This window comes from Pollachius pollachius, assembly GCF_949987615.1.
Source record: "Pollachius pollachius genome assembly, chromosome: 2".
Taxonomy (NCBI): Eukaryota; Metazoa; Chordata; class Actinopteri; order Gadiformes; family Gadidae; genus Pollachius; species Pollachius pollachius.
In genome coordinates this window covers 38,861,509-38,887,718 of record NC_136935.1, presented here as the reverse complement: position 1 = coordinate 38,887,718, position 26,210 = coordinate 38,861,509, and positions in this window count along the sequence as shown.

Genomic DNA, 26,210 nt, shown 5'->3' with positions numbered 1-26,210 from the left:
TTTTAATGAAATGAGAGGGTTGACACGACAGTGATCTATATTTACCAATTAGCTTTCTCTGAACGACTATTGAACCACCAATGTATGCAGTATGCCTCTTCGCATCCTTTGAGCAAGATGACCAACCTCTACATGTTTCTTTCTGACATCTTCCTATAGTCACTACAGACAGACATACAGAGACTCATTCCACTATAGTATAGTGGAATGAGTCTTTGCTTGTCTGTCTGTCATTCGATTTGCTAAAAAAAACATTCATCCAATCAGCTTGAGACTTGGCGGGTGTTTTACTGGGTACCTGAGGAGGTGCAGTGTAGAGTGTGAGCTCTGGAGATCCATGGGACATTTTCATTAGTAGTATGTCAGTCTGTACATCCGCCAGAAATACACACTGTATATTGTATTGAGAGGGGAACCCTTTTAACTGTTACACCGCTGAAAGGTATGCTGGCAGTTCTAGAGAAAGCTGCAAGAAGCAACACCAGATGCCAAGCAAACTTTTATCATATGGTCTACTGCAAAAAAAACAAGAAACTAAACTGTAAATTGCTTTGGATAAGAACTGTAAATATTCCATTATTTTTACAAAAAACAAAATAAACAAGCAAATTAGGATCCCCTTTGATAACGTTGTGTTCACATTCATACATTTTTTAGACCGTGTTCAGCAGCATCACATGACTCTCCGAGACTCCCGTTTGGTCACATGGTCTCCTTCCGTGCGGTCAATAAAAAAAGAAACGTGATCTCTGGTGAATCTCGCTGGGGAATCAGCGCTTTGATACCGTGGCAACCCCCCTGGCTTGCTGTGACAACTCATCACCGTGGGGGGGCTCTTAATCTCTTCAGAGGAGATGAAACGCGTCTTCTGAGGAGGAGGAGGGCTGCTGAACGCCACGCTGATCTTCACAGGACTTCATGAAGATCCAGCACTAATGGGACGCTCTTTAAAAAAAAAAGATTTATGGAGAAGTGGAGGATGAGGAGGGGGGAGGCTGTAATGATGCCTTTTTCACGCTTGGTTGTGCGCTTGTTTTTCTGATCTGAGGCGTTTATGAGTGCACTATAGAAAAGCCATCACCCCCCCACCGCACACACACACACTAACACACACAAACACACACACACACACACACACACACACACCCACACACACACACACACACACACACACAATATCTTGAAGTAGTAAGTAAAATGTGTTGGTTTCTTATCAAACTTTTCTTCTCTCGGTGTGCCAATAACATTGTGTTTACATCCCCAATCGATGCCGATAATATCACGTCTTAAGTCTCATTATGAGTCTCATCCCAGCTTCGACGGATAACGCGTTAACCGATAATCACTTCCTGCCCATTCAATGCCGACGTGACGAGAGAGTTCCACCAAGGATACTCGCATATAACAACACACAAGGTTTGATTACGGGCCCAGGCGTTGGAAATAATATCCAGTTTTTCCTCTTACAAACAAAATAATCCCAAGCCCCCAGTGCATCAGTACGAGAGACAGATCCCTCACACTCAAACTACATCTTAAAGAAGACAAAAACTAATAACAACAAAAACAACAATCCCAACAAATGAGTGCCTTTTCCTTATGATCGCTCCCCGCTCCCCTCACTGAAACCAGGACCAAATGGACAATAAACACCATTGATGATCCCACTGTCAAGAGCTCGCAATTTTTTCCGTCCGCGCCCGAGCAAATTAGCCGAGACCTTGCAGCGCGGTGAGTGCGCTGCGCGCAGGATTAAAGGGGAGGACTATCTCAAGGCTGTGCTTCTCAGATAACCGCACCTAAAGCAACCTTTCTCTCAAACACACAATTACTCGTCCCCTCTCTCGCTCTCTCCCCCGCTCGCCCGCTCACCCCCGCACAATCCCCTTTACCACCTCCCCTTTGAATTTCATCAGGGGCTTAATTAGTATACAAATAAAACTTCCCTTATCTCCCGCTCGCCCTAATTGGCCTGTCTTTAGTTATGCCTGCCGAGTGTGTGCTTGTGCGTGCGCGCGCGTGTGTGTTTGTGAGAGCCGGGGCCCCTGTAATTAGGGTGACCATGTTCACCTTTCGCTTTCAGACGCACTGGTGCTTTGGGAGCTCGCCAGGGAGGGGGACACACACACACGCACACACACTCCTTTGTGTGTGTTTGATATTGCGTGCTGCATGTGTGTGTTCATGTGGTTTTTTTTGACATGTGTGTGTGTTATGTGTTTGTGGGGCTGTGCAGAGGTGTGGGGTGGGGGGCAGGTGTTGTGTGTGTGTGTGGGAGTGAGGGGGGTGTAGTGGGGGTGAGGGTGTTCAGGATTATTGCTCTGCAATCATTCCCGGGCCGTCCCAGCGGTGCGCTCATGAGCCAGGAGGGCTTTGGGTGCTGCTGGTTCCCACTGAACTGGCTGTCCTGCTTCATGTAGTTCTCCTTCGCTTATTTTCCTCTCTTTCATTTTCCTCCTTGCTCACATTGTCTCTTTCTGTTTATCTTTATTTAAACGGATAACATTCTCTCCCAAATTTTTTCTCCGTTTTTTGGTACTTGGTTTCTTTTAATCCATTTTTTCCCTTGCGTTAGTTATTTCTCTCCTTCCTCGTTTCTCTTTTCCTTCCTCTCCTTCTTTCTTTCTTAGTGATTTCCCTTATTTCTCCTCCATCCTCCTTTCTTCCTTTCTTTCTTCTCTCTATGTATTTGTTGTATCCCCCCTCCTCCCACACACACACACACACACACACAAAATCACACACACTACCGGACCGCCCCCCTATATTGATTATCTCCGTCCCGCTCCTCTACAGCGTAATATTGGGTGACAGTGCTCCGTGCCCCCTCCGTAATTAGAGTTCAGCGCGGAGGTGGAGGCGCGGGCTTCTGCTGGGTCAATTAGACTCCTTTGTTATTAAACTTGATTCATCCCCTTCTCCGTCGCTCCTGGTGCTTACCCAGGGTATCGGGCCATCTCGCCTCCTGAAATTGGCTCCCCCGCAAATCATCATGTACGCAGCGAGACAACCCCAAGCCAACGCCTCCTCCACCTCCCCCCCGCCATCACTATTAGCACTATCACCGATACCCGCACCACCATTATCACTACCAAAACTTACAACCCCCCCACAACCACCAGCAACAACACCATCATCACTCCCAATACTACCACCACCACCACCACCACCGCCCCATCAACAGTCCTACCAATGATCCCGGAAGGATGTACTGCTGAAAAATGAACCCATCAGAACTCATAAACTCTGCCTGTATACACTTAAATCATCCTCAAATGTCCATAAAGAAGACAGATTGGGGAGTCGCTTGATGCTGACAATCTTAGCTCAAGGATTGGTTCAGGAGGGATATACATTTAAACCTACTGGAAAACCATCACTATGACATCACCTAGTAGAAGCAGCAATAGTAGCAGCAACAGTAAGTACAAGTATCTGTAGTTGCTGCTGCTATTGCTGCTACTACTACACTACAACCACTCTTACTATTCTTACTAACTAAAACTATTACTATATCATGTCTACGTCATGTTGATACATTTCTGGATGTTGTGTATCACCAAGACGACAACATGAAAGGGATCCAAACTCTTTAACTGTACTGTTTTCTTTCTCTGCAGCATGCAAGCCTCCATTCCAAGGGCTGACCAGAGGGGTGAGCAGATGATGCACACATCACCCCGAGCCCCCTTCATGAACCCTCCCCCCACACTTTGTCCCTTCTCTGTCTCTTCCTTGGTCTCTTGGATTCTTAGGAGGAACGGGGAGAGAGAGAGAGAGAGACGGAGGGCGGGGCCAGCCCGTTGTCAGGGTCTCAGTGGCCATCTCACGCCTGTACCGGCCGGTTGAGTGTCAGGTAGAGAGATTCAGCCGCCATGCAGAGTGAGAGAGAGAGAGAGAGAGAGAGAGAGAGAGAGAGGGAGAGAGAGAGAGATGGAGAGATTGTGAGTGATGGAGTGAGAGAGGGCGACCAAAAGAGACAGAGAGAGAGGGAGCGAGAGATAGGGGAAACGATCTGTAGAGAGGGAGAGCCATGCAGAGCCGGGGGGGGGGGGGGGGAGACTTGGAGACTTGAAAAAGAAAGAGAAGGAATGAGACGAAGAAAGAGGAGAGGAAGGGATGGAGGGAGATATGGACAGGGAGAGGGAAAGGAGGGAGGGAGTAGTAGAAGACAAAGAGAGAGAGAAAGAGAGCCCTCTGCATGGAAGCCAAGCAGGAGAGCAGGAGAGAGCGATGGGCCCAGCCCAAGGGAGTCCACCTCCAGAAGACAAAAGATCAATTCTCTCCATCTCACTCCCAGCTCCTGATAACAAGCAAAAGTTCAGCAAGCCCAGGAGCTGTCTTGCCTTTGAAATGTGCAATCTGGTGTGCCAGGCACAAGAAGTTACATTCATACCAGTACGCATACGCATGCACCATTACTGTACAAGGATACACATACAGTCTCTCTCTCTCTCTCTCTCGCTCTCTCTCTCTCTCCCTACCGCTTTCCCTCTTCCCCTCTCTCTATCTCTCTCTCTCTCTTCCTCTCTCTCTCTCTCTCTCTCTCTCTCTCTCTCTCTCTCTCTCTCTCTCTTTTGTAAGGATTAAATGGACATTTAGGAATAATAGTTTGCTTTGAAGGGTTACCATGTCAAAAGATTGGTTTTACCATATAAAGATAATGAAAATTGGAGAAACAGAAATAGTTTCAGCAAATTGCACCAATAAAATACAACAAGATGTCAATTTAGCATTCAAACAAAAAAAATTGTCAATTTTTTTATTTGAGCTACAGCAAACAAGTTTGGACAGAGAAGCAGTTGCATTTGGTCAGAATCAAAACATCACTTGTGACAGCGCACTGTGCCAGCGCAGTGTGTTTTTTTCGTTGGGATTGTGGGTAACTTGGTTATTGGCAGCAGCCCACCACACTCAAACTGGGAACATGGGGCCTGCAAGAGCTGGACTTTACTCCTCCTCCTCACCACCCAGTGCTCCAGGCAAACTTTTTAAATTTGTAGTTTAGCTTGTGGAATACACACTTTCATTTGTGTCTGTGCTTCATTTTCGTGACGTCTTCATTTTGTTTAAGTGTGTGCTCATTCTTTAGTGTTTATTATTTTGGATATCTATAAAAAATAATTTTAAAGGATTGTGAAGATGTGAATGGCATCTTCACTGGGTTAAACCATGTTTTAAAAGATGCACATGTTCCTGTCCAGCTGTTAGCCGTAATAGTCTGCAGCTGTGGCTCATAGGTTAATTGAGCCACACCCATTCTGGTGCTCCTTAAGAGGGCCAGAGTTCTAGATTGGGGGAGGCTCGAGTTGTGCAAGTGAATTGACTGTTGTGCTATTGTTTGTTTTAAGTAAAAAATGTGCTTTTTAGCGAAAATATTGTGCGTCAGGTAAACTCTCTCACAAGGATCACAAGCACGCATCACAAGGAGCACACATTGTTCTGAAATATTAAAACTCTGCAGAGGTAATTGCGTTTTTGATTCTGACGAGGCGATGTGAACGTCACTTCCTTTCAAATAGGATAATGGGTTTCAAAGCAACGGATGGGTTACGCTGTCTTTGGCTGCAGTGAATCGCACGTATTAATGAAACTTATGCTGACGTAGCAGCTTCGGACTTGTTAGAACGTACGCACCGTTTAGAGTCCTACATTTGGTGAGCAAATGTCAAAACATTGTTTCTTTAATGGCCCCAATCATTACAACTCCCTGGGGGAGCCCCTCTGATCACGGCCCCCAGCAGATGGGACAGACCTCTTTATGTATGCAGATTTATTCCCGAACAGTGTTTACACACAGACACACTCTCCTTTCGCTATAAAAGTGAGGACTGTTTCACATGAGGTTGCGTCTCTTAAGCGGCTCTGTAATGGAGGCTGGAAGCTGTCATGTGGCGGCGTTGTGTTTGTCATGTTCTGCCTGAGAGGTACAACGCGCTGAGAGGAGGGGACGAGCTGCACCGCACCGATGACCTCTTACACGCTTTTCAATTACCACAGAGGATGGAGAGACGCAGAGGGGCCCCTGTAGTGCAGCTGTCTCCGCCATCTCCTCCCCGCAACATCTGCCCGTCCAACATGGCGGTGGTGGTATTGTGGTGGCTCTCTCTCTCTCTCTCTCTCTCTCTCTCTCTCTCTCTCTCTCTCCCTCCCTCCCCCAGTGAGGTGCTGCCCTGCCCCTGCTGCAGGGTGGGCAGGTGTGAGCCGAGGCCGGGGCCCTCTGTCATTAAGCGGGCAAGCTGTGCTGTCACGTCTGGCGCGAGCCCCGATGTCATCCATGACCCTGCAGAAGTGCAGCAGCCCCTCGCAGGGGAGGAGGTGGTGGTGGTAGTGGGGGAAGAGGAGAGGGGGGAGGAGGGGTTGGAGGAGATGTTGGTGGTGGTGGAGAGGGAGGGAGGGAGGGTGGAGGAAGGCGGCACGGACAAACCTTGACGGGTCACTTGAGGGTAAAGCCACGCGTGGAGAAGTTATGAAGGACACCTGTGTTCACCCTCCCTCTCTCTCTGTATCTCTCCATCCCTCCCTCTCTCTCTCTATTGCTCTCTCTCCTCATCTCTCTATCTCTCCCCCTTTCTCTGTAATGCTCTCTCCCCTTTCCTCTGTCCAACTTTCCACCCCTCCCTATCTCTCTAATGCTCCCTCTCTTATCTCTTCAACCCTCTCTCTCTCTTTCTCTCACTCACACTCTCTCTAGTGCTCTCTCCCTCGTTGATCTCTCTCTCTCTCTCTCTCTGTATCTCTCCATCTCCCCATTCTCTCTCTAATGCTCTCCCTCTTCATCTCTCCATCCCTCTCCCTCCCTCTCTCTCTCTCTCTCTCTCTCTCTCTACTGTTCTCTCTCTTAATTTCTCCATCCCTCCCTCTCTCTCTCCAATGCTCTCTCTCCTCATCTCTCCATCTCTCCCTCACTCTCCCATGCTCTCTCTCTTCATCTCTCCACCCCCCCCTCTCTCTCTCTCTGTCTTCATCTCTTCTTCTCTCTCTAAAGCTCTCTCTCTCTTCATCTCTTCATCTCTCCATCTCTGTCCGTCTCTCTCCCCTGTGTTCAGCAGCAGCAGCAGCCCAGTGGGCGCCACACTGCCACTGCCTCACGCCTCACCCCTACCTCACCTCCACCTCACTCCCACCTCCACCCCAGCCCCCCTCTTGCCAAGGTGTGTAGAACAGATGCCAATCAACTACGGGCTGTCAATAAAAGGCGGGAGCATCACCGTTTGGCCCCCCGCCCCCTGTGTTCTGCAGAAGAAAGAGCATATTGTCAGTATAGAAAAGCATGTACATTATTGTTTCATCCAGCAAATAAAAGGTATTTGTTATCTATCAAAGAAATAAACATGTTTTTATCTATTTAACTACTCTGGAATTTTATGACTTCATTTGTGGGAATCAGTTACTTACTAACCAGAGACAAGAAGGAGAAAAACACTGATCAATTATTCAAACGCTCGAGAATATTTTAAAGCTTATGCGGAATTAACACAGTGTAAATAACGGCTAATTTTCGGTAATTTGGCAAGAGCCGACTTTTATTTGTAGTGTTCCTGGAAAATGGTTGTCATATAAGTAGGCAAAATCTTATTTGAGAATTTTTTACCAAAAAGGACATTGTTTTCTCACCATAACCTGGGTAATAAACAAAAATCCACACAAATGCAGAGAGTTGATCTTCTTTAAGAGCTTGCCTGCTTGCAGCCGTCGCTAAACCTGCCACCTAAAAACAAGACAACCTAGCCTAGCTCGGTTTGACATGGGCCAAGAAACTGATTGCCCGTGAGGTCTGTCCGAGCGGCGCCTGCATTTAGATGGAAGGACCTGTATCACCTCTGGATAATGTACTTCCCTCTCTACAATTTACTGGCCGTCGCTTCATCTCCACAATGGTAATTCCATTAGATAACCCCATGAGATGGGGAGACCTCCGCTGGGGAGGGGTAAGGTGGGGGGGCCAAAGACCCGTGTATGGTTAATAAAGTAGGAAAAGGGCAAGGGGGAAGGCCACAAAAGGATTAAATAAGGTTGATTCAGACTAGGATTTAATTATTTTAGTTTTTATTTAATGGGAACCCAAAATATACATTTTTTTAAACGTGGTAATATTTCTTATATGATCTTCAGTAGAGAAATGTACGGCATTTTGTCACTTAACACTAAAATAACACCTTCATTTGAATAAAACGTATGCCTTATTTTCGTTACATTGTGATGTCGAAATGGTTAGCGAAAGGCATACCCAAATACAACGGGATGTGTGGAGCTCCGTCTTGGCAGCTTATGATGATGGCGGTGTCCGACCAGTCACACACAACGACAGGACTAGCTTAAAAACAAGATATCACAAGGTTCCCATGGGGCCTTAGGCGTCCCCCCTGCTTCCTAGAACATATATTTTTTAAATCTCCTATTGTTTGAATTGGAGCTAAAAACAGTGGGTTCACTTAGAAATAGGAGCTTAGGAACTCTGGCGAGGGGAGCGGATGTTTCTTTGAATTGTTGTCATTTGTGTGAAAGACAGTTCTTTTATTTTTTTTTAAAACCATTCACGTTCTTTCTAATTGTGTTGCAAAAATTGTGTTTATTTTTAAAAAAAAAGATAATTTCCCAGACAGCTTTATTCAACATAATATACAAATGGGGACTAGGTTGAGTTCTACATTGCAGAGAGATTTTGAGAGCTTCTCTTAAATCATGCCCTTAACTTGTTATGTTATATCATGATCAAGTCTCATATTGTGTCCTAAAATTCATGCTCTCAAATTAAGTTGTGAAATAAAGTCGTTAAATAAATTCTTTAAATCATGTCCTTAAAACTATCCCAAAATAAGTCCTTGAATCAAGTCCTAAAATACTGTCCTTAAATCGATGCCTAAATAAGTCCTTATATCAATTACTTGAATCAATTCTAAATCATGCTCTTAAATATTTATTTGGCAATAGGCCACAAACAACTTTTAGTTTTACCCTAGTGCTTATTTCACATCATATAAGGTATTCCTTTCTGATATTTCATCTTGATTTTGTATGTTCCATCCCTCCTCCCCATTTTTTCTCTCTAAGTTACATGTTTACCTTCGTCTGAATTGATTAATGTTAAATCCAAGCAGCAGCAGCCCAAAAATAAATAAAAAATGCAACCATTGACGAAAAGTGAATCAGGCAGGAGTATGTCTTGTTTGTTTGGTCATTTTCTTCCCAATAAATTGTTTCTTTTCTCTTTTATCACAGTGTGCATATCCACGTGCATGTGTTTGTGAGAGTTAGTGTGTGTGTGTGTGTGTGTGTGTGTGTGTGTGTGTGTGTGTGTGTGTGTATGTGTGTGTGTGTGTGTGTGTGTGTGTGTGTGTGTGTGTCGGTGAGGCTGTATCCTCGTAATCCCCCCAGCCTCACCTACAGTGTGTACACACACACTTGTCTGGGGTTATTGGCAGTGAGCCTTCATCCACCGACACCTCTAGCCTCCCTGGTGGCCGTTGTCACAGAAGAAAGAGAATGATCAATATCCCAGTTAAACTCAACTTTCAAAGCTCATCGTAAGGGGCCCCCCCCTCGTCTCCCCCTCCTCCTCCCCCCCTCCCCCCCTCTTCTTTTAATGAATTTGCTTTCATTTCACACATTTTTAAAACATCAAACAATAAAAAATCGGCCGGGGCACAGTAAAATATTTAGATCTATTGACTGGCTGAAAAATGTAGAGGGCAAAAACTCCAGTGGTTTGATGCTGATGCGTTGTGAGCACTTTAATCCACCCGAGTGCTCGCTTTTATCTGCTTGGGCATCTCCACAAGAGGAGAAAAAGGGCCTGGAGAATGATCTCCAAAGATCGTGCAACTCTCTTTCTTAAAGAAGGCCCCTACCTCTAAGTGGTCTGCTTCTGAGGAGGAGCCCCTCTTCTTCTCTCTGTGTTTAGGCACTTGATGGCTGTGAATTGCATAACTTATCGTTGGTTTTTTTGTAGGCGAGGCAGAAATCATGGAGTGAAGGAAAAGGTAAATTCAGATCTGTGAGGTAATTTGTTTTATTTTATGAAGTATTAATCTTGTGATCAGCCTGTGGTCATGTATGCATTCAAACGAAACATCAGCTACAGTTGTTTTGAACCATGTGGAAAGGCATTCATATTTTAAAGGTAGTTCATAATAGCACAAACAGGAAAATAGAATTGGTAAACATATAGATATCATCATCAAATGGATCATATAAAGCAAAAAAGGTATCTCTTGCCATATGAAGGCCTTTGACCAACATCAGCATGCAAAAGCTCCAGAGTAGAGATGACAAAAATACATTTCATTATATATCTTAACTGTTGTCCCCTTCTTAGAAAGATCCAAATGACCTTAAAACGTGAGGTGACCCTTCCTGGACCTGTTAATTTGATCTAGATCATACTTCAATCAAACTTTATTTCCATTGCACTCTTCTTACAGAACATCAATACCAAGATAAGGGTCTAGAAGTCTATGCACAGAATGTTAGCAGCACTACTGATGAGTGATGGGATGGTGTAAATGTGTGTGTGTGTCGGCGTGTGTGTGCGTTTGCATTCTAAACGTGCGTGTGCACAGGGCTCTAGCGGGACAGCCACGGCCTTGACACCAAACATCTGCGGTGTGGTTACATTTGGGGGGGGGGGGGGGGGGTCGGGTTGGGTGGGTGAGAGGGGGGAAGTGACACAGGCACATCTGCCAGGGGGCAGATGGATCGCATGCACCCTGGCAGATGTGCCGCTATGTCACTGCCCCTTCCCTACACATACCCCGACCTGGGGTTCCACCCCCCCTCCCAGAAGCCTGTACTCCCCCTTTTACTCTCCCCCACCCATGATTTTGTGATTTGCCTCCACCCTACTCCTCCTATCCCCTATTGGTGGAGGGCTGCACGGGGGGTTTGAGAGGCAGATGTGTAGTCTTAGGGGAGTTGGGGAGGGAGATTTAGAAATGGAAGACACAATGAAACTCAAGAGGCCCAGGACAGAGCTGCGCCGAGAGAGGGTCTAAAAATAAGACATGTTTTCCTTCCTCGCTGTACCAGATGTCATGGTTGTTTTTTTTGTCTTCCAGGGTTCAGCATTAACAAGGTTTGTTTTGTATTTGGGTTGGGTTTAGAGGAATGAAACGCAGTGTTTATATCGGTTATGGGGTGGTAGTCTAGGGATATGGGCTTCAAACGCCTGCTTGTCACTCAACGTAAGCAAATGACACGCTTTTACAGCGATAAAATATTGAGTGAATTTGACGATGTTATTAACAGGATGACAAACAGAAGAAAATGAAAAAATAATAACCTAGTTTATATGTTCAAATAACCACGGGTTCATTGGCTTTTTCATTCACATGAACAGCATTGCGGACACACGTCTCTCTGCGGTTAGGCCCCTGCGTACACGTTATAAACTCTCAAGTGTTACCACATTTGCCTTTGCGTAAACAAAATGGCCACATAAATGTTCCATTCACTTAAGAACAGTCTTTCTTAATCTGGGGAATTAGGGAGAGAACCATAGCAGGGACCGGGGGTCGCATGCCATGCGGTCTGCGATGCCCTTCAGGAAAATGGAAGAGGGGAAACTGCGTTGAGGCGGAATAAAAAACACCAGTCAGAAAATACTCACAGCATCCATCATCTTCGTGTACTTAGACGTCTACACGCTTAGTTACGTTTCACTACCATAGTCCTATCAAAGAGCCCGGAACTCTGTAAATAATCCACTGTTGGTCCAGATGTACCCACAGCAACAAAGAAAAAACGAGAAAACACTTAAGCCAATTACACAGCGAGGCGGAGGATGACAGTCCAAATAAAAATACAAAAAACGTGTGGATAATTATGATGACTTGCTTGAATGGACGTTTATGTATTGTACTACCAAACTGCAAAGGGGCAGTACATCGTCAATGTAAACAGTGCCCAAGGACGCAAAGGGCTTTTGATCTCTGGGGCATCCCAGATGTTCTAGTGAAGGGACTTTGTCAAGGCTGGGTTATTTGCACGGCTAATGCCAGCCCTATTATATCCCCAAGTCATCCATCAAACCTAATGGGACACTTCAGGAACGCCTCTTCTTTGTACACACAAATGGGCATTTGAGGTTTGTCTGTGGCCAGGAGTCTTAATAGACCATAATCAGGTATTGTGTGTTTCAAAAGAGAATGAAGCTGGGCTGTGCTATGTTAAGTTAGGGTGTGAAGGAGGATGTATGTACTCTTGAAAAGTATAGGCAGGGGGAATTTAATAACAAGGACTGTCAAATATTAGGGACTGATAGTTTTAATCTCTGTTATTGATTGTTCTTCTTTTATTTTTCTCGACTTCCTCGACGTTTTTAATACGCGTCGTTATTGTTGAGGACCGTACGACAATCCTTTTAACAGAACGATAAAATGCTCACCAGTAGGTGGCAGTATGATACCTGAATCTTCACCGTACCAATAGACTCCTCAGCAATTCTTACTGACATAAAGCCGGATCATATTGTTTGACAACGAAAGGTTTCTTTATAATATAACATACATTTATGGTGTTATTTAACGGATAAAATTGAACTTAGAAGTTGAATGTGTACAAATAAAACACAATATAAACCTGTTGATTTGTTTATTATAGAATGATTTCAATTGTCGTTTGTAAGGCAGAATTTTGAGGAAAAACATTTATTTTATGAATAAATTATTTAAGAATTGAAAAGGCCTACATAACTATATCAACTTCATTTAGCAGTGGTTTCTTTTGGTCTAAATAAGGATAGTGCTTTCTTTGAATATGTTCGGGTTGCAAATCCAAAATGAACTAATAAAAACGGTTGAGCTACAGACGACTAGAAAATCTTTTTCAACCCTATTCATACAGTATGAAAACAATGTGCAATTAAAGGAAAAAACCACAACATTGTTATTGAAACACTATTTCTAAACACACGTTGTAGCCTTTATTCTATTCTATGACTTTTTTTACACCCTAGAGTTCCAATCCTCATGTTTAAGTTGTTGTCCGATATTGACAACACACGGATGTGGCCCACATGTTCCCTACCGGTGATCAGGCCAAACCCCGCAGAAAGCAATTAAAACCAAATAGGAATCCTGACGTCCGAATGTGTTAATTTTGGGACCCTGTTGCTGCAGCAACCGCCCAATTCTATGATTTTATTTGTTTGCTTGGTTGGGCTGTTTAGCCGCAGAGCTGAAGGTAAGGGTCTTATTGACTCTTGTCAAGTCTCTACGTGATGCAACTTTATGGCTACAGTGCAAACATCGGGCGAGCTGAAGTGGACAATGCAAACTCCAAATCGTTTTTTGTGTGGAGATTTCTGGTTCATAAATTTGTATTTCCTGTCTAATCCGGAGCAAATTAAAGCAGTTATCTCCAACGACATATAACACTTTCATTGCTTTGACTCGGAGAATTAGAGATTTATTTTTCCTAAAAAAAATAAAAAAAAATCAATTAGCGCTAAATTTATTCATGGATTTCTTGGTCTGCACAATCAATGCAGGTCCACTCAGAGTGGCTCGCTGGGATCCAGGTCATCCCAGTTTAATGTGTTTGAAGGGGAATTAGCATTGATGTTGTTTTGCCTTCTCCCTAGGTCAAAGAGCACTGCAGGGCTGTCACGGTCCGGATCTGCGTCCATACGTTCCCCCTTTCCACTCTGCGTCATTACGCACAGAGCACCTGGACAGGTGGAAGAACCGCGAGGACGGCATAAGTTGCGCTATGCAGTTGAAACGAGGTGTGTTTGTTGATTCGTTGAATTGAGTCTGTAACGTAACCATTATCAAGGGTCCGCCCGGTAATTGTTAATCCAATGAACCCTGGGAATATTACCCATTAATTTCTCTCACTATCATCACACACACACACACACACACACACACACACACACACACACACACACACACACACACACACACACACACACACACAAGCACACACACACACACACACACACACACACACACACACACACACACCACACACACACACACACACACACACTAAAAACTTCACGGGGAATACGTTATGTGTGAATTGTTTCAACAAATGTCCAATATTTATATCAGAACACCGTAGTTAATTCTCTGGTTAAACGTTCTGTTTTAATCAAATTATTTACGTATAGCATTGAATTTCTTTCTCTCACAGTCTATTCCTGAAATTCATTTATTTTTTGTAATTGTTTTGTACATGTGTGATTCAGTGCTAGTACAATTTTATTTTTGTATGTTTGTATGTTTGTGTGCTTGTTTGGTGTTATTCCTTTTTATTTATTGGCTCCTCCTATTGATTTCAAAAAGTTACCCGCACACAGGCTACATTCCAGGTCAATTAGAGATATTTGGGCATTTGCAAATCATTTTTCTCTTTCAGATCCTGCGGCTCGGAAGCTGGCCTCCTGGCCCTCACTGCAACGCCAGGACTCTCTGTGGAGCTTGACATCTTGATCTGCAACAGAGACTAAATGAAACGCGCTTCCTTATAAACACTCTGCCCTGCGGGGGAGAGCTTAAATAGACCACCACTGTTCACTCAATAACTTGTTTATATATCCACAACTCCAAATATGAAAATTCATTGCATTTGAACACACACACACACACACACACACACACACACACACACACACACACACACACACACACACACACACACACACACACACACGCATACTTATGCACATGGTCTTGCATGCATACACACTCTCTCGCACACACACAGAAACCAGCACAGACTCGCACACAAACAGTTTAAGGCAGGCAATTAGTTATTTACTTATTACAGATGCCAATATATTTTTGTTTTAATTTGATATTAATTCCCCATTCATTTTCCAATTTTAACATAATTTCTTAACCCCTGGTAATTATAGCATTATCTATGTTTATCTCAAAAGCCAGAGATTTTGCAAGTTTGTCTCTCGGTTAACAAGACATAGCATCCCTTTGTTTGTGGCTTTTCCCGTTTTTCTTTTTCAGAAAATGTCACATACAAGACTTTTGGATGCATTGCTTTGAAAAGCAAGCTTCACTTTATTTGAAGACGTTGTTCATGGCATTTGAGATCAAGCTTCACTTCTCTCATTAGGTCTTTCTCTCGGTCTCTCTCTCTCTCTCTCTCTCTCTCTCTCTCTCTCTCTCTCTCTCGCTATATCTCTGTCTCCCTCTCTTTATCTCTCTGATAGCAAAGAAACACTTCAGACCGTTTTCATTGCGGTCCCATCTCCGACTGCGATCTCAACAACCGTCAACGTCCCAAAGGAACGACTCACGGGGACGGTGTTGTTCAACACACAGAAGGGCGGCCATTGATTAGCCACTGCTCGCTCCTATATTCCGTTGGTATTTTTATCGTGGAATAAATAAATGAAGTAAATGAATAATTCGCCTGCACCCTTCCTATACTATACTCGAGGACAGTGGACAGAATATCTATTATTGCCCGGAGAGAAAGAATGAAAAAAGAGCAAGTGGCAGAGATTTGACCCTCAATATTTTTAATGGCTCCTTTTCCCGTGCTCCGATAGATCACCGTGGCTCCGCCGAATGACAACATCCACCCACGGACACGAACACGCTGAACCGCCGCTTCCCACACAGGGGAAGATTGACGTTAAACACGCTTTAATTGAGCAACAAATGTTATCAGACGAAGAAAGACTCATTATTTCAGCTGCCCTGAAGGGGGGAAAACACATTAATAGCACACGCACGCACACACACTAAAAGGAACATTTTGATGTGTAAATAAATGAAAGGGATGGTTACGTAATTCCCAAATAGTTCTGGCGATAGGCGAGCGTTAAATGTCTCTACGGTGGTTGGAAAATGAGCAGCCTCGGAGGCGTATTTCTGTCACATCCGTACGAAAAATGTGCATTTTGAACTCTCTTGTCTTTCATGTTTGCATCTAGATCTTTCTTTAGCGGCAGCCCCTCCCCCGTCCTCCTCTGTCCTCCTCCTGTTGAAGACCAATGGTGTTTGTTCTGGATGTGAGCGTGTTTCAAAGAGTGGCCCCGGTGACAGGCTCCACTTATAAGGTAATGTACTGACACAGGAGACTCCATCGGGACTCTGTGGACCTCTCTCCCCTCTCCTCTCTCCTCCGCAGAGGAGAGGAGAGAGGGGAGAAGGAGGAGGTTGTGAAAGGCTGTAAAAACAGAGGAGAAGGGCCACAGAGAGAGAGAGAGAGAGAGAGAGAGAGAGAGAGAGAGAGAGAGAGAGAGAGAGAGCAGGGAGAGAGAGAGAGAATGAGAGAGAGAGAGAATGAGAGAGAGCAGGGAGAGATACCGTGGGAGGAGATTTGAGACACACTCACACACACAAGCATACACACATACACACACACACACACACACACACACACACACACACACACACACACACACACACACACACACACACAACACACACACACACACACACACACGCACAATAACAACTACCACTTGCCAATGGATAGATATGCTGCATTTTGCATCTCAGAAATGCTTTCAAGTGGGGAGCAGAATATATATGTGTGTGTGTGTGTGTGTGTGTGTGTGTGTGTTTGTTTTCATGAAAAGTTGGGACAAATCTCTGGACAAACACCAACAAAGTCAGGACGTGTTGAAATCTCAGGACAAAATCATGGTCCTGACTTTTCTGACCATACCACAGTGATCCCCAGCCTTAAATAATGCATCTAGTGCAAGAATCTCACTTGTCCTAAATTTTCATGATTTCCGGAAATATTTTGTGTAAGTGTGTGTAGGTTTTTGCTCAACTGTGTGAACGCCAACTAGTGGTGACATTTGGGACTTTCAAACACTTTGCGGTCACGTGACTTTATGTCCTGACATTTCATATTTTCCTGATCACACACTCCTACCTCCTAACTGAAATTCGCATTGTATTAATGCTATTAATACTAATACAAGACTACAACAACATTGCAGTCCAGGCAATATCGCCATAGGGTTAGCCCAAAATTGATTGAAATAATTTCGCGTCAAAGTTAGCTATATTTAGACCCCGGCACCGTGGCAACGCTTCAAACGAACGTTGGACCGCCATCATGCTGTTAGATTCTCGCGCATCGGCGTCCTGCATCATCGTCTCGCTAGGCTGGTTCTAGGGTAACTCCTCCCCCAACAATGGGCCTATCTCACAACTTCCTGGTTCGGCGTTCGATTTTGCCTTCACCGGGTAAAGTGACTTCCGGTCGCGTAGTCCATGATATTTGACAATGGCGCAGTCAAAAAACAAGAGCTTCTGTTGTGTACCTCTATGCGCCAATTCCAAACAAAAACAACCGTATTTGCATATCCACGACTTCCCAACTAATACAGACCAAAGACAGCAGTGGGTCAGGGCGATCAGACGGGATGAAGGAGTTAATTTCGTGATTCAGAAGGGGAGTACACTGGTCTGTAGTCGGTATTTCTCAGCGGCTGATTATACCGACGGGAGTGCTAGGCTGAATACTAGATTCAAGATTCAAGATAATTTATTGTCATTTCAGCCATATACACAGTATACAGTGAGATGAAATAGCGTTTCCCAAGAACATAAGGTGCAACATAGAGCGACAATAATAACAACATTAAAAACAACAACAACATGCTACATATAACCAGTAAAGTGACAGCGTGGAATTTGTAGTGTGGGAATATAAATATGAATATGTGTCTGAGTAGTGCGGGAATATAAATATGAATATAATAAAATAAATATGAATATAAAAAAAATAAAAATACTGGAGCTGTTCCCAGTCGTTTTGACTGGAACAGCTACACCACAGCCCTGAAAAAAACAGATGTGTATAAACGGGTGTCAGCTCGAAAAGCTGCCGCACATCCTCAAATCGCAACTTGGGAAAACCCACCAGAGAAGTGGCGAAGAAACGGTCCATTTTTGCATTGACGGCAATACAAAAATGACTTCGCCGGAAGAATTTTTACCCGGTGTGACGTCATTTCCGATTTTTGTGAGATAGGCCTATTAGACCACGACGCGGGGAAAGGTTGGCGGGAAAATTGACCTACCATACATTTCCCGCGAAGACGACAAGAATACCGTCCTTGACCTTAGAAGAGAAGCAGACGCAGAACTAGCGGAGGTATGTTCATCATTATACTTGTGTTGATGTAAATATGCAGCAATACGTTTGTCCAATATTTGTTCACCTCAACCGCAATTTGTATGTTTCTATGTTTTGTCATTCCTGGGAAATTGTTTACAATTTAAGGGTGAGAGTACTGATCCAAATAATCAAGTCTTTTCTGGGACCCTGTGAATAGATAAGGAAGTAGATTTCCTTAAGTTTCAAGCTTTAACTGAAGATGTGCATTAGTGAATGTTAAACATACAATTGTTTAAGTTTGCATTTATATTCATGTTAGAAACACATACAATAACAATACAGAATACATTACAAATAAAATATAAATAAATAAAATATCACTGAAGAGTAGAATTTGTGTTGGTACATCTAAACTCTGTAGCAGTGAGGAGAACTCCTATGTAGCAACTTAATCTGATACTTTAAGTCAGTCACTATCATGGAGTAGTAGCAATATTAGTGTAGGATAGTAGAAGTATTATAGTAGTAGTAATAGTAGCAATAGTAGTAGTCAGACCATTGTGAATATCAAGGACCAGGAATTTACACAGTTGATCATTGTGGACCAAGTGATTGAATTGTCAACCTTACTAGGTTGACTGTGTACACCCCCCCCCACCCCAAGAACTTTCCCTTCACCAAAGCCAGCCACTCAAATTAAATTGTCAAGTGGTTTTCTTTTTCTGAGGCATGATTGGGAAAAGCTGGCAAACCACCGCAAGGTTGGAGAGGAGCATCTGACATCTTCTTGTGAAGTTGTTAGCACACCAAACATCATGGAAGTACAGGTAAGGACTGATTTGAGAATGGTGGTTCTGTGGTTTGAATGCCATCTTCATTTTGATGCCTCTAGCTTGTGTTTGAGGCTGGGATTTCATACAGGCTTCATCAGTGTGTGTGGGATCACATGGTGGAAGTGATCTGGATTTTGTGAAGGAATACAAGATTTTATAAAGAGGAGCAACCTGCTATTGAATAATGTTGATGAAAAGATGATACAATTCAATCACTTGGTCCACAATGATCAACTGTGTAAAGCTGGTGTCTATTGCACTCAATAATCCGATTTTTTCCTTATGAAAAGCTGCCAAGCCCTTTGCCTCAACCTGCATCCAGCACGTCTGTCGAGACCCATGGATCCCTGATCGGTGAACCTCCAGCAAATGCACAGGTATGATCTCCTAATAACTAGGACTATATAGGAGTACACACATTATTTCACTACTCCCCCCATGTTATTCTTAGATCCTATACACATTCTGTCCAACATTGTGGCCGTTTGATACTACCATGGGGAGCTGGAAAGGACCCCCAAATATGGCTACTGTGGTTGCCTCAAACACTGACATAAACATTCCTTAGTGAAAAATGGTCACAAGTAAAAAATGTACTGACTTTGTCCAGAGTGTGTGACTTCTGTCAGAACGAAAATTTTACCCTGATGTCCTAACATTGTTTAACCGAGGATAGTGTGAGTGTGTGAGATATGTATGTTTATGTCCTGAAATTGTTTTGCAATGAAATGTCTATGGCATGGAGTCCTTGTTATTCACAATGGTCTGACTACTACTATTGCTACTATTACTACTACTATAATACTTCTACTATCCTACACTAATATTGCTACTACTCCACTTCCGTGTCCCAATATTGTTCAATCGAGGATTGTGTGAGTGTGAGATATGCAAGTTTATGCTTTGAAATCATTTGGGCATTAAATGTTTATGGCATAGAGTCCTAGTTATTCACGTGGTTCTGACTACTACTATTGCGAATAACTAGTAGTGTAGTACTTTTACTACTATGCTATTACTACTACTACTGTTCCTACTTCTACAACCACTAATACAACTAGTATGGTAATACTATACTATTACTACTTCTACTGTTCCTACTACTTCTACTACTACATTTAATGTTCCTACTACTACGGCTACCGCTGCCAAATTTGACTCTGATGTCCAAATTTTGTTCCCTCAAGGATTGTGTGAAGTATGCAAGTTTATGTCCTGAAATAGTTTTGCCATGAAATGTCTATGGCATGGAGTCCTAGTTATTCACGTTGGTCTGACTTCAAGTATAAAAGTGTATTTATTATTGAACTGAGTATTTGCTGTTTGAATAGTTGGTGTGTACTCCCTTAATTGGATTCATCTTTTTCTAAATAGATTGCAAGCTCCCCTCTTCTTCCAGCCAACCGCAAGGTTGGAGAGGAGCATCTGACATCTTCTTGTGAAGTTGTTAGCACACCAAACATCATGGAAGTACAGGTAAGGACTGATTTGAGAATGGTGGTTCTGTGGTTTGAATGCCATCTTCATTTTGATGCCTCTAGCTTGTGTTTGAGGCTGGGATTTCATACAGGCTTCATCAGTGTGTGTGGGATCACATGGTGGAAGTGATCTGGATTTTGTGAAGGAATACAAGATTTTATAAAGAGGAGCAACCTGCTATTGAATAATGTTGATGAAAAGATGATACAATTCAATCACTTGGTCCACAATGATCAACTGTGTAAAGCTGGTGTCTATTGCACTCAATAATCCGATTTTTTCCTTATGAAAAGCTGCCAAGCCCTTTGCCTCAACCTGCATCCAGCACGTCTGTCGAGACCCATGGATCCCTGATCGGTGAACCTCCAGCAAATGCACAGGTATGATCTCCTAATAACTAGGACTATATAGGAGTACACACATTATTTCACTACTCCCCCCATGTTATTCTTAGATCCTATACACATTCTGTCCAACATTGTGGCCGTTTGATACTACCATGGGGAGCTGGAAAGGACCCCCAAATATGGCTACTGTGGTTGCCTCAAACACTGACATAAACATTCCTTAGTGAAAAATGGTCACAAGTAAAAAATGTACTGACTTTGTCCAGAGTGTGTGACTTCTGTCAGAACGAAAATTTTACCCTGATGTCCTAACATTGTTTAACCGAGGATAGTGTGAGTGTGTGAGATATGTATGTTTATGTCCTGAAATTGTTTTGCAATGAAATGTCTATGGCATGGAGTCCTTGTTATTCACAATGGTCTGACTACTACTATTGCTACTATTACTACTACTATAATACTTCTACTATCCTACACTAATATTGCTACTACTCCACTTCCGTGTCCCAATATTGTTCAATCGAGGATTGTGTGAGTGTGAGATATGCAAGTTTATGCTTTGAAATCATTTGGGCATTAAATGTTTATGGCATAGAGTCCTAGTTATTCACGTGGTTCTGACTACTACTATTGCGAATAACTAGTAGTGTAGTACTTTTACTACTATGCTATTACTACTACTACTGTTCCTACTTCTACAACCACTAATACAACTAGTATGGTAATACTATACTATTACTACTTCTACTGTTCCTACTACTTCTACTACTACATTTAATGTTCCTACTACTACGGCTACCGCTGCCAAATTTGACTCTGATGTCCAAATTTTGTTCCCTCAAGGATTGTGTGAAGTATGCAAGTTTATGTCCTGAAATAGTTTTGCCATGAAATGTCTATGGCATGGAGTCCTAGTTATTCACGTTGGTCTGACTTCAAGTATAAAAGTGTATTTATTATTGAACTGAGTATTTGCTGTTTGAATAGTTGGTGTGTACTCCCTTAATTGGATTCATCTTTTTCTAAATAGATTGCAAGCTCCCCTCTTCTTCCAGCCAACCGCAAGGTTGGAGAGGAGCATCTGACATCTTCTTGTGAAGTTGTTAGCACACCAAACATCATGGAAGTACAGGTAAGGACTGATTTGAGAATGGTGGTTCTGTGGTTTGAATGCCATCTTCATTTTGATGCCTCTAGCTTGTGTTTGAGGCTGGGATTTCATACAGGCTTCATCAGTGTGTGTGGGATCACATGGTGGAAGTGATCTGGATTTTGTGAAGGAATACAAGATTTTATAAAGAGGAGCAACCTGCTATTGAATAATGTTGATGAAAAGATGATACAATTCAATCACTTGGTCCACAATGATCAACTGTGTAAAGCTGGTGTCTATTGCACTCAATAATCCGATTTTTTCCTTATGAAAAGCTGCCAAGCCCTTTGCCTCAACCTGCATCCAGCACGTCTGTCGAGACCCATGGATCCCTGATCGGTGAACCTCCAGCAAATGCACAGGTATGATCTCCTAATAACTAGGACTATATAGGAGTACACACATTATTTCACTACTCCCCCCATGTTATTCTTAGATCCTATACACATTCTGTCCAACATTGTGGCCGTTTGATACTACCATGGGGAGCTGGAAAGGACCCCCAAATATGGCTACTGTGGTTGCCTCAAACACTGACATAAACATTCCTTAGTGAAAAATGGTCACAAGTAAAAAATGTACTGACTTTGTCCAGAGTGTGTGACTTCTGTCAGAATGAAAATTTTACCCTGATGTCCTAACATTGTTTAACCGAGGATAGTGTGAGTGTGTGAGATATGTATGTTTATGTCCTGAAATTGTTTTGCAATGAAATGTCTATGGCATGGAGTCCTTGTTATTCACAATGGTCTGACTACTACTATTGCTACTATTACTACTACTATAATACTTCTACTATCCTACACTAATATTGCTACTACTCCACTTCCGTGTCCCAATATTGTTCAATCGAGGATTGTGTGAGTGTGAGATATGCAAGTTTATGCTTTGAAATCATTTGGGCATTAAATGTTTATGGCATAGAGTCCTAGTTATTCACGTGGTTCTGACTACTACTATTGCGAATAACTAGTAGTGTAGTACTTTTACTACTATGCTATTACTACTACTACTGTTCCTACTTCTACAACCACTAATACAACTAGTATGGTAATACTATACTATTACTACTTCTACTGTTCCTACTACTTCTACTACTACATTTAATGTTCCTACTACTACGGCTACCGCTGCCAAATTTGACTCTGATGTCCAAATTTTGTTCCCTCAAGGATTGTGTGAAGTATGCAAGTTTATGTCCTGAAATAGTTTTGCCATGAAATGTCTATGGCATGGAGTCCTAGTTATTCACGTTGGTCTGACTTCAAGTATAAAAGTGTATTTATTATTGAACTGAGTATTTGCTGTTTGAATAGTTGGTGTGTACTCCCTTAATTGGATTCATCTTTTTCTAAATAGATTGCAAGCCAACCGCAAGGTTGGAGAGGAGCATCTGACATCTTCTTGTGAAGTTGTTAGCACACCAAACATCATGGAAGTACAGGTAAGGACTGATTTGAGAATGGTGGTTCTGTGGTTTGAATGCCATCTTCATTTTGATGCCTCTAGCTTGTGTTTGAGGCTGGGATTTCATACAGGCTTCATCAGTGTGTGTGGGATCACATGGTGGAAGTGATCTGGATTTTGTGAAGGAATACAAGATTTTATAAAGAGGAGCAACCTGCTATTGAATAATGTTGATGAAAAGATGATACAATTCAATCACTTGGTCCACAATGATCAACTGTGTAAAGCTGGTGTCTATTGCACTCAATAATCCGATTTTTTCCTTATGAAAAGCTGCCAAGCCCTTTGCCTCAACCTGCATCCAGCACGTCTGTCGAGACCCATGGATCCCTGATCGGTGAACCTCCAGCAAATGCACAGGTATGATCTCCTAATAACTAGGACTATATAGGAGTACACACATTATTTCACTACTCCCCCCATGTTATTCTTAGATCCTATACACATTCTGTCCAACATTGTGGCCGTTTGATACTACCATGGGGAGCTGGAAGGGACCCCCAAATATGGCTACTGTGGTTGCCTCAAACACTGACATAAACATTCCTTAGTGAAAAATGGTCACAAGTAAAAAATGTACTGACTTTGTCCAGAGTGTGTGACTTCTGTCAGAATGAAAATTTTACCCTGATGTCCTAACATTGTTTAACCGAGGATAGTGTGAGTGTGTGAGATATGTATGTTTATGTCCTGAAATTGTTTTGCAATGAAATGTCTATGGCATGGAGTCCTTGTTATTCACAATGGTCTGACTACTACTATTGCTACTATTACTACTACTATAATACTTCTACTATCCTACACTAATATTGCTACTACTCCACTTCCGTGTCCCAATATTGTTCAATCGAGGATTGTGTGAGTGTGAGATATGCAAGTTTATGCTTTGAAATCATTTGGGCATTAAATGTTTATGGCATAGAGTCCTAGTTATTCACGTGGTTCTGACTACTACTATTGCGAATAACTAGTAGTGTAGTACTTTTACTACTATGCTATTACTACTACTACTGTTCCTACTTCTACAACCACTAATACAACTAGTATGGTAATACTATACTATTACTACTTCTACTGTTCCTACTACTTCTACTACTACATTTAATGTTCCTACTACTACGGCTACCGCTGCCAAATTTGACTCTGATGTCCAAATTTTGTTCCCTCAAGGATTGTGTGAAGTATGCAAGTTTATGTCCTGAAATAGTTTTGCCATGAAATGTCTATGGCATGGAGTCCTAGTTATTCACGTTGGTCTGACTTCAAGTATAAAAGTGTATTTATTATTGAACTGAGTATTTGCTGTTTGAATAGTTGGTGTGTACTCCCTTAATTGGATTCATCTTTTTCTAAATAGATTGCAAGCTCCCCTCTTCTTCCAGCCAACCGCAAGGTTGGAGAGGAGCATCTGACATCTTCTTGTGAAGTTGTTAGCACACCAAACATCATGGAAGTACAGGTAAGGACTGATTTGAGAATGGTGGTTCTGTGGTTTGAATGCCATCTTCATTTTGATGCCTCTAGCTTGTGTTTGAGGCTGGGATTTCATACAGGCTTCATCAGTGTGTGTGGGATCACATGGTGGAAGTGATCTGGATTTTGTGAAGGAATACAAGATTTTATAAAGAGGAGCAACCTGCTATTGAATAATGTTGATGAAAAGATGATACAATTCAATCACTTGGTCCACAATGATCAACTGTGTAAATTCCTGGTCCTTGTTATTCACAATGGTCTGACTACTACTATTGCTACTATTACTACTACTATAATACTTCTACTATCCTACACTAATATTGCTACTACTCCATGATAGTGACTGACTTAAAGTATCAGATTAAGTTGCTACATAGGAGTTCTCCTCACTGCTACAGAGTTTAGATGTACCAACACAAATTCTACTCTTCAGTGATATTTTATTTATTTATATTTTATTTGTAATGTATTCTGTATTGTTATTGTATGTGTTTCTAACATGAATATAAATGCAAACTTAAACAATTGTATGTTTAACATTCACTAATGCACATCTTCAGTTAAAGCTTGAAACTTAAGGAAATCTACTTCCTTATCTATTCACAGGGTCCCAGAAAAGACTTGAAGAAAGTCCTGATTCCACCCTACAAACCACCATGAGCCACACAAAACCAAGTAATGAAATACATTCAGAGTAACAGTGACAGTTGATTCAGAAATTTAAAGAGGTCAATTGTATATTATGGCTTTGAATGATAACGATCAATTGAGGCGTCTATTGGCATATACAATTCGAGTGAAAACATTCTTTGTTGTATGTTCCTTACCAGGTGCAAATGTAAACTTGAGGAGGAAGTGGGAGACTGCTGAAGTCCAAGCAATTGAAAGACATTTAATGGACTACATAAGGGGATGTAAAGTTCCTGGAAAGAGGCATTGCATGTCTTGTCTGTTGAGTGAACCCGTCGCACTGAAACATCGGAATTGGTCCGGCATAAAGTATTACGTCAACAACCGTATTGTTGCCCTGAAAAGAAAAATGAGCCAATAGGTCCGAGCAAAGCAGGGCTGTTCTTGCCCTTCTGCTTTTGCTCAACGCAACATGTTCTAAATTAGTTTTGTTAATTCACAGACAACTGTGACTTTTTATACATGTCTATGTATATGTATACAAGTGAAAACGAGTGAAATGAAACCTTGAATAAAACATTCATTGGGATTAACTTGTTTGCGACATGGTTTGATTAAGTTGTACCCATAGTACCCAGATTTAATTTTTGTCCTGATTTGTTAGTTTGGATGAGAAAAATTGTGTGTGTGTATGCTAGTCCCAAAAAGTCATATAAATCTGACAATGTCCCCATATGTAGGTAAATTTCATTTAATTGAAAAAAAGGACTT